General features: G+C 39.8%; 1 long non-coding RNA gene across 1 annotated transcript; it reads left to right on the plus strand.

Moving 5' to 3' along the window:
- The first annotated feature begins 7,790 nt into the window (after positions 1 to 7,790).
- On the plus strand, positions 7,791 to 10,600 carry LOC133723460 (uncharacterized). The gene is made up of 3 exons (XR_009853051.1): positions 7,791 to 7,890; positions 9,780 to 9,887; positions 10,295 to 10,600. It is a non-coding gene; the product is annotated as an uncharacterized LOC133723460 (long non-coding RNA).
- Positions 10,601 to 12,241: the final 1,641 nt, after the last annotated feature.

Below are 12,241 nucleotides of genomic sequence, written 5' to 3' on the forward strand. Positions count from 1 at the left end.
ATTCATTTTCCACTTCATGGTTGCCTTAGAATGAACCTCAATAATTTAAATGCAATGTATAAGTCATACAACTTTAGGAGGCAAATTGGTATAGGCCAATGTCTTTGTAATTAAAATTGAAATTTTTATCTGATGTCCACACACATCCATCGATGGGATATTTACAGACGTGATGTGAAAAAATAAGCACGTTTCGCGGTCGTCAAGCCATCGGTCAACCAAGAAGACATACAAGACAAGTGGCGACGGTTGACCAATTCGATCGGATTCAAAAAAATGGTGAAATTGGCTAAATTTTTTACCACACTCATAATTTATTGTGATACTCTAATCCAACGGTCCGTTTTTCCATTTTCTTTGAATTGATAGAGGTTGCTCTTTGGAGTGTATGAGATAAATATATGTTTATAAGAGTAACTAAGTTTGACCTAGTTGATCGAATTCGAAACGAGAACCAAATTGGCTGGATTTTTTACAATCACCATAAAACATTACAATCTCTCCATCGAGTGGTTGGTTTCTCTAAATTCATTTTCCACTTCATGGTTGCTTTAGAATGAACCTCAACAATTTAAATGCAATGTATAAGTCATACAACTTTATGAGGCAGATTGGTAAAAAGCCAATGTCTTTGTAATTAAAATTGAAATTTTTATCTTATGTACACACACATCCATCGATGAGATATTAAATACGTGATGTAAAAAAATAAGCACGTTTCGCGGTCGTCACACCATCGGTCAACCAAGAAGACATACAAATGACAACGGCTGACCAATTCGATCGGATTCGAAAATATGATGAAATTGGCTAAATTTTTTACCACACTTATAATTTATTGTAATAATCACATCCAACATTCGGTTTTTCCATTTTCCTTGAATTGATAGAGGTTGCTCTTTGGAGTGTATGATATATAAATATAGGTTTATAAAAAAATTAGTATCTTTAAAGATTATTATTATTATTTATTTTTTTGAAACGTAGTACCTTTAAAGATTTATTTGTAAATAAAGCCTGCAAGACCCGGCCTAAAAAAGCCCGCAAGGCCCAGCCCGAAAAATGCCAGCAAGGCCCGCTTTATATGGATGGGCTTGGAGACTTCGATTTACAATAAAGCCCGGCCCAGCCCGTTATTATTTAAAAATGTAGTAAGGCCCGGTCCGGCCCGGCCCAAGCCGGCTATGAATGGGCCGGGCCGGGCCTGACCCGTCCCTTTGATGAGGCCTAGCTGCCCTTAAGTATCGGATAAGGAAAGGCTTATTAGTCAAAATACAATTGTGCCCTCGTTTATTTCATAATGGCATAGCACGTAGCGGAAAAATTAACGGCATGTAATTGAGTTTTGCAATCCAGGTATCAAAATGTGATTAGTGTACTCTCTGCGCATGGATATTGGGCTGGGTCAATTTACCTCCGCTATACAAAAAACAAAGGTAAGTATTTCGACCAAAAGAAATTTATTTATTTAATTTTATTTTTTTTGGTCTTGTGAAATTTTTTTTGTTAAACCCAAAAGTGTTGAAGGAAGTCGACATCATGTGTGCCTCTTCAAACTAGGGTTTTAGTCGTAGAGTTGTAATGGGAGAAGGTTCTAGATTTCGTAGTTGATTCGGATTCTATTTCCTTTCATGTACTCTGTAACTCCCTATATAAAGGGCTCCTATTATCAATAATACAACACAATTCTCTCTGCAATTCCATTTTCACTTAAACACTTTATCAGCACGAGCTTTAACCCTAGCCTAAGAAAAAAAAGAAAAAAACCCTAAACTGCCGCAGCTTTCAACCCTAGCTGCAAACCCTGCAGCCCCCCTGCAACCTCCCCACCGCGCAACACCCTGCAACCCTGCGCCCAGCCCACGATGCCCCGCAGCCCTGCTGCCCGCGCATCAGCCCGGCCTCTCCCTTAGCAACCCGCGCGCCAGCTTGCAGCCCTACCTTCCTCCCTGCAATCTGTGCTCCTGCCAGCCTGCCAGCGACGCACCCCTGCGCTTCTGCAACCCTTGCGCAACACCCCCCAGCAGCTAGCCTTGCTGCTGCACTTGCACCTGCAGCCCGCGCATCAGCCCCGCAACGCTGCAGCCCCTGCTGCCCCGCGCATTCGACCCGCTGCAAGTCTTGCTTCATCATATCCTCGGTTAGCTTCGCTCCATCACGCCTGCATCAACACGCGCGTGACCTAAACCCCGAATCAACAAGTAAGTTTTACGATTAAAGTTCATGCTTCTTGTCTTTAAATTCCTTTATTTGCTGCAGGATTTGTATAAATATGAACATGGTTTCGAGTATTTAATAAGCGGAATTGTGGGGATTCACGCTTAACGAACTAAGAGCGTTCGTAACAAATGAACTAAGAGTGTTAATAATAAACGAACTAAGAGCGTTCGTAATCAATGAACTAAGAGTGTTCATAATATTCGGACTAAGAGCGTCCGCAAGCATCAAATTGTGACCATATTAAACATCAATGTTTCGGTCTAATCCAAATATTCTTGGAAATCGATTTCTTGGTAGCATAGCTCGGAAATCTTATTATTATTAGTTTTCGTGGAAGTTAGCTCCGAAACTAATTCGTTCTTGTTTCACCCTTTTTTAGGATGTCAAACTCAAACATACTCAATTTTGTTCCATTGGATTATGCAGGCAAAAGATACCTAACGTGGGCTCAAGATGTTGAGCTCCACCTTATTGCCTGTGACTTATTGCATACAATCCAAGAGCTTTGTCCTATAGAAACAACTCCAGACCCTCAAACTAAGAAAGATATTTCCAGGGCACTTGCCTTCATGAAAAGTCACATGGATAGTGACCTCCAGTTTGAGTTCATAAATGAGGATAGCGCTATAAAGCTTTGGCAAGCGCTTCACGAACGATATGGCAATGTTCGTGACTCCATCCTTCCGAATATAGAAGCAAAATGGAAAGATCTTCGCTTCTTTGAATTTGACACTGTCATGCAATTTTATTCGGAAGCCCTCTGCATCAGAGCAATGATGCACTTCTGTGGCAAGACGATCACAGAAGAACAATTGATTGAGAAAACCCTCAATACCTTCCCTGTCTATGCTATGAGGTCCTGTCATTTATTTCGGACTCATATAAAAGCAAGATGGATCACAAGTTTTCAACAGCTTATTGAAGCTATGAACAGAGAAATTGATAGGCCCTCAAGATGGCCATCAAGAGCATCGTCCCATGGCTAGAGAAAGTTGCCATCGACGTCATGATCCAAACGATCGAAATGCTCGAGAAGGTAATCGCCCAAGGCGACAATCATGCGACTGTAGGAGCCGTGATTTTGAGGGAAGAAGGGTTGGAAACCATGGAGCCAACGTTGGCCATGGTCATCACTTTCCAACACCACTGGTCCTAGGAACCATGCAAATTGTGCCAATGCGCCTCAATCAAGGGAGAATCCTCTTTATGGTGTCTATTTCTGATATGGAACGTCTGATCAATGGACCCGAATTTGCAATGTACCTAAGAAGGTAGCCGCATCATGGTGATCAAGACATCGAGTTCAAAAAGACTTTAAATCTGGTGATAAAGACAAAATGCCGCAGATTTTTATTTCGAATAGTCTTTTATTTTTCCTAGAAATATGTAATGGCAATTATGCCTTAATCAATAAATGACAATTTTGTATTAACTCTTTCTCAAGTGGCGCATTCAATGAAGTGTGACGTCTAGGATAGTGATTGAGATTAGTGGTACTTAAGAGAGCCTCGCTCCACCGACATCTCTCTCTACTTCCCTGGTCATATTTGATTGGAGTTACCAAACGGATTGAGTGATTACAATCTGTCTAAGTTTGATTTCATTTTGGATTAGACTTTGGTTAAAGAAACTTTGATGTAATCATTGGCTATTAATAAAGTGTCGATTCTTTTACTTAATGTCTTGGACATACCTTAATTCGAACTTTATTTGAAAGATATAAAAGCCAATGGTTTTCATGTGGAAACACATTGTGAGAATGGACAAGAGTTCCTTTGCATCACCTCTAATGACTACGGACATAAACGAGTATTAGAGAAACTTATGTGTCGCTCTAGTGGGTTATATGCAACCACTATTCGAGTCATTAATTGAATCCAACCATGTCATGAGAGATGACTTATGGGATTCTGACACATATAGGCTTTGGCATGACCGTTTGGGACACCCAGTTCGTGACATAATGATCCGTGTATTAAAGACTTCACATGGACATCCATTTTTTAGAACGAAAAGAAGTAAGAACCTAGAATTGGTTCGAGGAGCTGCACATGCGCCTCATGGTGCCTTGATTGTGCAAGACTTGCCACACATAGTCGGCACCGCCTACCCCTGCGGCCACTACATGGCATTGACGCCATGTATGGAGACTTGGCTCCTCTCTCTACTTCTCAAAGTAAATTGTGACATTCTGGCTCAACCAAAACCTTCATTGGTTGATTATAAGGCCAATCTTTCATTCTGTAAAGCCTGTCTTTTAGGATCAAGACCATCCTATGCAAAGGACACTAAAGAAATAATTCCATTCTTACATAGAATCCAAGGGGATTTTGTGGATCGATTCAACCAACTTGCAGACTGCTTAGATGTTTTATGGTGTTGGTTAATGTGCGGACACGCTGGTCACGTGTCGCGCTATCATCCACTCATAATGAACTCCTAGCCCATAACATATGGCTACGGGCTCACTACCCATATCATCCCATTCAATCAATTTGACTTGATAATGCTAGAGAGTTTACATCGCAAATTTTCGATGACTATTGCATATCATTGGGTATTGATATCAAGTATCATATTCCCATGTACACACCCAATTGGTCTCACGGAAAAGCCACCATTAAAAGACTACGATGGTAGCCCGGACTTTGGTAATGCGCACCAATATTTCCACTTGGGTTATGCAATATCGCATGCAGCAATGCTAATTCGTCTACTACTCATAGCAGCCGCTCAATGTTTATTTGCGTTACAGCTAGTGACTGGGTTCGAGTCTAATATCTCGTACTTATGCATATTTGAGTGTGTGGTTTATGTGCCAATTGCGCCGCCACAGCGCATCAATATGAGTCATTGCAACGAATGCATATATATATATATATATATATATATATATATATTTGTGTTGGACATAAGTCTCCAACTATAAGTCCGCTACTTAGAACCTTTGACAGACGATCTATTTACCGCTAGATTTGCGGATTGTCACTTTGATGAGACAGTCTTCCCGTCGTTAGGGGGAGATAAGAACAATAATGTTCAACAGGAACGACAGGAATTGTCGTGGTCTTTCCCCACTATGTCTCATCTTGATCCCCTAAAAGTGACGAGATCACATATACCTGTTGCAAACATGTCTGCAAGGATTGAAGTCCCCACAAGAGGACATGGTGCCACCCAGAGGAGATGGGTACGGCACCACTGCCATGGATGGTGGTATGGTGACGCCACAAGGTGGCATAATGGCGTCATAAAGGCCATGGGTTCCGCTAGAGAGTGTAGGAGACCCATAGGTTCGATGGATTCTCGCCCTAAGAAGATAGCGAGTTTGGCACAACTCGATCCATTGATCATTGATACTCAAAATCCGTCTCATGAGAATATTCTGGATTGTGGTTATGTCCAAGAGACATCCTTGGGGGACGCCTCAATGTTAGAACCAATTCCTGAGAATATAGAACACTAGTGTACATGAAGACGTGGAATTATTGAGACCAATGACATCGAACCTTACTCCGTTGAAGAATGCCAACGTAGAGAAAATTGGCCTAAATGGAAAAATGTGATCCAGGTTGAATTGGATTCACTAACGAAGAGGAAGGATTTCGGGCCTGAGATGCCAACACCTCCTAACATAAAACCTGTTGACATTAATAGGTCTTCGTTAGATAGCATGATGAGAAAAGAGATGATAATCTCGCCTTATGGCGCAAGACTTCTTACAAAACGCCCTGGAATCGACTACGAAAAGACATATTCTCTCATAATGGATGTCATTGCACTCCACTACATTGTCAGTTTGGTAGTTTCCGAATAACTGAACATGCAGCTTACGAATGTGGCCATTACGTATCTTTATGGGGATCTAGATACGGAATATAATGAAGGTTCTTGTGAACTTCATTTACCCAAGTCAAGTGGCTCTAGACCACGGAGCGCGTTTGCAACGAGGTTAAAACGCTCACTAAAGTGACTACTTGATTGGGAAGGGATATGATGAACTATGCCCACGCGTTACCATGACAAGTTCCGAATTTGCAATTGTCGCGGTTTATGTTGATAAACATAATTGGAACCCTTTTAAATTAAGGAAAACTGCTGAACACCTGAAATCCGAGTTTGAGATGAAGGACCTTGGGAGAACACGATTTTGTCTAGATTTAGAACTTGTATACCGTGTCAATAAATGCTTTGCATTTTGATAAAGTCAAAGATGCACTCCCATGGTCATCCGTAGTCTTGACCCTAAGAGGGATACGTTTCGTCCCAGGGATGATGACAAAGACGTGTTAATTGGCAGAAGTGTCTTACCTAAGTGCAATAGGCGCATTATTGTACTTAACACAATGCAAGACCGGACACCTCATTTGTTATGAACTTGTTGGCTAGATGTAGCCCTGTGCCAACGCAACGCCATTGGACTGGTATAAAGACAATCTTTCGTTACTTAAAATGTACGATAGATATGGGCTTGTTCTATCCCTGTAGAGAGAAAAGAATGACAGAAGAATGAGAACGGATCTTATTAGCCCAAGTGGCACCGTCCAAGTCGCCATGATCAGCAAAGCCGCCGGCCGCCCATCCTCCTCCCTTACATCAAAATGATGATGATGTTTTGATGGATTTTGCTGATATAGGGTATCTCTCTGACCCTCAAAAAGGTCGCTCCCAAACGGGTTATGTCTTTACCATGGGAAGCACAGCGATATCTTGGAGGTCTACAAAGCAGACCCTTGTTGCTACTTCCTCAAATCATGCAGAGATTATTGCTCTACATGAAGCCTTGCGAGAATGCATATGGCTAAGGTCTGTAATTAGACACATTCGAGGAACTTGTGGTTTGAAGTCTACCACAGATGAACCTACATGCATTTATGAAGATAATGCAGCTTGTATTGAGCAAATGAAATTAGGTTTCATCAAGGGCGACAACACCAAGCATATATCGTCTAAGTTCTTTTATAATCAGCAACAACAAGCACTTCTAAATATTGAAGTGAATCAAATCCGATCTAAGGATAATATAATGAACTTATTTACTAAGTCGTTACCTAAATCCACTTTCGAGAAACATGTGAAGAGCATCGGATTAAGAAAGTTATCCGAACTCCCATGATTGTTGCAATCAGGGGGAGATATTGACATCAGGGGGAGGTATGATGTCTACATGTTCGATCTCGAAGAGTGAAATACGTGTTGTGCTCTTTTTGCCCTTCGACCAGAGTTATTTTTGTCCCACAGGGTTTTTGTTACCTAGCAAGGTTTTTAGTGAGGCAACGATCAAAGCGTCATCACCAAGTTTGAGCGGCACAAGGAGGAGTGTTGAAGGAAGTCGACATCATGTGTGCCTCTTCAAACTAGGATTTTAGTCGTAGAGTTGTAATAGGAGAAGGTTCTAGATTTCGTAGTTAATTCGGATTCTATTTCCTTTCATGTACTCTGTAGCTCCCTATATAAAGGGCTCCTATTATCAATAATACAACACAATTCTCTCTGCAATTCCATTTTCACTTAAACAAAAAGAAATATATTGAAATCTACAAAAGAAGGTAAAAACATAAAGGTGCCACGTTTTACTTGTGCGGACACCTTTTCTGCTTTTCAAAGCTTCTCTTTCATTATCTGTTTGCCAAGGGGGAGAAGAATCAAGACTTCCAGAGAGCTCCATTGGTAAGCTACCAGGCATTTCTGTTTCTACTATTTCAGATCGTTTTCCGAAAGGAAACAGAAATCTGAGAAATTTTGGGAAAGGAAACTTCATTTGTTTACTAATTGTTTCAGTTGGGCTTTTTGTTGATATGCCTCTTCTTTCCTTATGTTCCACACTAGTGAAGTAGTGATTTAGTACGAAAACAGAAATATGATTTGGGAAGATGAAAGTTGAGTAAAAGCAAAGGGTTGTGGTTGATTTTCATGTAGGTATCAAATATAGTACAGAGATGCGAAGTTATAATCCGTTTAAGAAGGTTTTGTGTTGAAGCAGTAGTTGTCTGGACCCAAAATGAGTTTTTTGGCTTGACAAGGCACGTCTTGGAGAAATTGAGCCAATATCAGTGGCTCAAACTATATATTGTCGACAAGTTCAAAATATATATTTAGAGGCTAAATAAAGCCTACTATGGAAGCATGAAAAGTCAACTATAGCACATTTTCCTACTTCGGCTAGGAGAAATAGAGCTAAACAGAAGGAGCGGCCGCCTGACCAAATGAACTCTAAATGAGCTGAAACTCTGCAGATCCATTCTAGACATCCCAAGGATCATTTCTTATGAAGAGTACCAGAGCTAGTTTTGAGTGGAAAGCCTTCAAATAATCAATCCAATTTTCTGCAGAAGCAAAACTGGAAAACTGGACCTGTAAGAGGTCCTGCAGCATTTCCGGCCCAACCACATGGAAATAAATTCTGAAATTTTACCACAATAATCTACATTCATGGTGGATAATTTCATATGAAGAAATCGAAGGTTGAATCTGAGTTCTTAGTGGAGATAAAAATTGAAGGATAAGGGAGCAGAAAATGACTTAAACCTAACAAATTCCATTAAGTGTTTAAGTATTCAAACCTAACATTCCATTAATGTTTAAGTACTAAAACGTAACCCATTATGAGTTGTTTAAGGCCAAATAGTGTTGCTTGGTAGCCTATATATAGAGGCTACAACAAGTATCATCTCACACAACAACACAATTCAACAACATCTCTAAGATGATCTAAGTTCTCTCTAAGAGCAACTCCTCTCCTTCTCTTTCTCTTATCGGTGATCACACTCCTAGTCCTAGTCTTCTCAGAAGCCGACTTTCAGTGCCACCAAACCCTCTGTCAACGTGCTTCGGTCCTAGTCTCCTCGAGAGCCGACGGTAGTGCCGCGACCACAACGGTTACAGAACCAGCCAAGCAAGGGTAACGCCCTAGCAACCCAGCCAAGCTAAAGTCACGCTTTAGCAAGATCTCAATACTTCCCGGTGATTTCGCTCTGCTCAATCTGCAATATTGAGTATCGACTTGTGAACAAGAAGAAACTTCAGCAAAGTCCTCACCACGAGGCACAAAGAATCCCACGACAAGGTTGGTGCTCTCCTCGTCTACAATCGCTTGATAGAAGTCAGGTCAAGAGACACCCCCGACCACCGCACCCGAACGGTGCTGGCACGCCCGCACAGAAAAGAGACTGTTGACCAGCTGCAACAAAATTGGAGCCAAACAGTAGTCAATTGCTTTGCTCATTTGTAAGTTGTGAACAATTTATGGCTGATCTGATGAAAATAAACCATTTTCTTGGGTCATATCCTTTGTTCATCATCGGAAGCAGTTCTCAGTTAGCGAACCCATGTTTTGTTTTTTGGTTTGTGAAATGCATTTTAATTATGTGATAGTGACTTGTGTGGATGGGAAAGGATTGCAATCTTAAGTTGGAGGAAAACCTAGTAGTTGAAGTAGAGGGTTTTGTTTGAAATTTTGAATGCAGTCCTTGTTAATTAATTGGTACGTAGGTTCTGTATCGAGTGTCATTGATCTTTAGAGACCACAGTACTAACTGGGTTGTGTTTATGGGTTGCAGTTTGAAGATGGGCCACGCGAAATACATCTTTCCTGCTGTGTTGGGATCATTTACAGTGGCATGGGCATTTGACCATTTTGTTGCTGACAAGAAGATATTTGGAGGCAAGTTGGTTGGTTTTCATTTTTGAAGACGGTGTTTCTTATTTAAATCTTGATCCATACTTATTTCTAACAAGATACTACTGAGGTTGTGTAAATCTGGCTCAATTCTTTTGACTGCTTAGGTTTAGGGTGTAGTAAGAGGTTCCTCCTTGTAATTTATTTTCTTGTATTAAAAAAAAAATAAAAATAAAAAAAAAATAAAAAAAGAAGAAGAAGAAGAAGGTACTACTGAGACATGCAGTAGATAGTATATGACATACCATTCACAGTGAAAAAGAATGTAAAGAGATTTGGTGGGCACAAAAAATCTTGTAAAGAGATTTGGTGAGCATTATTGTTGCAGGAGATAGATATGTAATCGCTGCAAACAGTAGTCTAAACGTGATGTGTTTATGTTGTGGATTTAGGAAGTACTCCATCAACTGTTGCAAACAAAGAATGGTGGGAAGCAGCTGACAAGAAGTTCCAAGCATGGCCTCGCACTGCCGGTCCACCTGTGGTCATGAATTCCATCAGTCGTCAGAATTTCATTGTGAAGTCAGGCACCGATGAATGAATGTTCAACATCTTCACTCACTTTATCTCTGTAATGTAATGTGATGACACCTTTTTAGTATGGTTTGGTTGCTGTGAATTTTGAATCCTTTAAATCATAATGTCACTTAAACAAATCCTGAATCACGAATAAATGATCTTTTTATTTGTTTCACCATCAAATCATAATTAGTCAGCAGAAATTTTGCCACTAACTGATGTGGTAGATGACATACATGATTGTATCTTAGGCTCTGCTATTTGTAGCATTACTCTACTACCAAATTTACGCACTTAACTTGATGAGGAACTGTGAGAAATGGGTGAAAAACTATGCTTCCTCGTTGAAACCAGATATCGCTTACCATTTTAGTAATTCAACTTTATTATTATTATTATTATTTTTTATGAAAGGTTTAGTAATTCAACTTTAAACCATAAGAAATCTAAACCTTACATTGTTTCTTGAGTCGGTTGCCTCTAAGGCATGGATCTTGGAGCCCATGAACACAAAATTATATTAAATCCAACTAATTGCAATCTTCTTCAAACAAAACATGCATTTCCAGTTTTGCAGATAAAATTTTCAAAATAAAAAAAAAATTGCTCTGTTTGGACCCTCATCACATGACGATCTAAATGATTTGAACTCGGGCCATACTAGTGTTTTCTTTTCATAAAAGTTTGAACTGAACTCAGGCCATACTAGGTTTTTCATTTCATAAACGTTTGAACTTGATTTAAACACACTGCAAATCGTCGTTGGCATTGAGATTTTGAAACCAGGAATTATAATGATACAACAGGGGACCTAATATGTAACAGGAGAAACTCAGAGCAGTCCTTCCCTATGGGAGGAAGGACTCTCAGTGCATTAACCAACCACATTTCAACTCAAATTGATTACTGCCACTTCTTCTGCATAAGCAAGTGGATGGATGATCTGAAGAACCCCGCTTGAATAAACACTGAGGATAACCATTTTTTATTTCTTCGATTAGTTGTTCTAATCGAACTGTATCTTTGCAAGATTCTGCTTCATCATAGAGTTCATAGAGCCTTTTTGCTCTAAGCATGTTTACTGGTCTATTTAGATCAGCTTCTAATTCTTCTTCAGTGATAGGATTCGTTGGTTCTTCTACAATAAATTTAGTGCCACTAGTACTTGCTTCTCTAGTACTGCTGCATCTTCTAAAATTTCTGTTTATCTTGATATTTTCAGGACCTAAATCACTTTTTCTGTGATCATCAAATTTTAGACTGATATCTCCAGTCTTTCTGCTTTCATAAATTGAAGCTTTCGCACTTTCTGGCTGTTTCTTTAGACCAGATAATTTGCATTCACTAGGAAAGGTTACTTCATTCCAAGTAACTTTATGAATTTGTTGTGAATGGTTTTTTTGGTTGGTGAGGAATCCAGTAGTAAGACCTGGAATATTTGATATCCTTGTCTTAGGTTCTACTGTGGTGCTCATCAGTTTATCGTATATTTTATGTACTATTGCAAGTTCTTGCATATTTTCTTTCATTGTAATGCCATCTGTCTTGACTCTCAATCTTAAATAGTGAGCAGCATCTTTCAAGTTGGTTGAGAAATTTAGAAAGCAGTTGAAATATGCCACTTGATTGCATAAAGATGCTTCAAGTGTTCCCAACAGGCTAGGTTGAAAATCTGTTAGTCTATTGTCTTGTAAGACACATAGAACTGAACAGTTTATGCCTTCTCGGACAAGAAGTTTTATGCCTACTTGAACTGCTCTAATATGCATAAATTGATAATTTTTTTCCTTGGCTCTAGCAACTTCTTGATGGGTGATCATTAAG

The sequence above is a fragment of the Rosa rugosa genome, chromosome 7 (assembly GCF_958449725.1).
Source record: "Rosa rugosa chromosome 7, drRosRugo1.1, whole genome shotgun sequence".
In the NCBI taxonomy this organism is placed as follows: Eukaryota; Viridiplantae; Streptophyta; class Magnoliopsida; order Rosales; family Rosaceae; genus Rosa; species Rosa rugosa.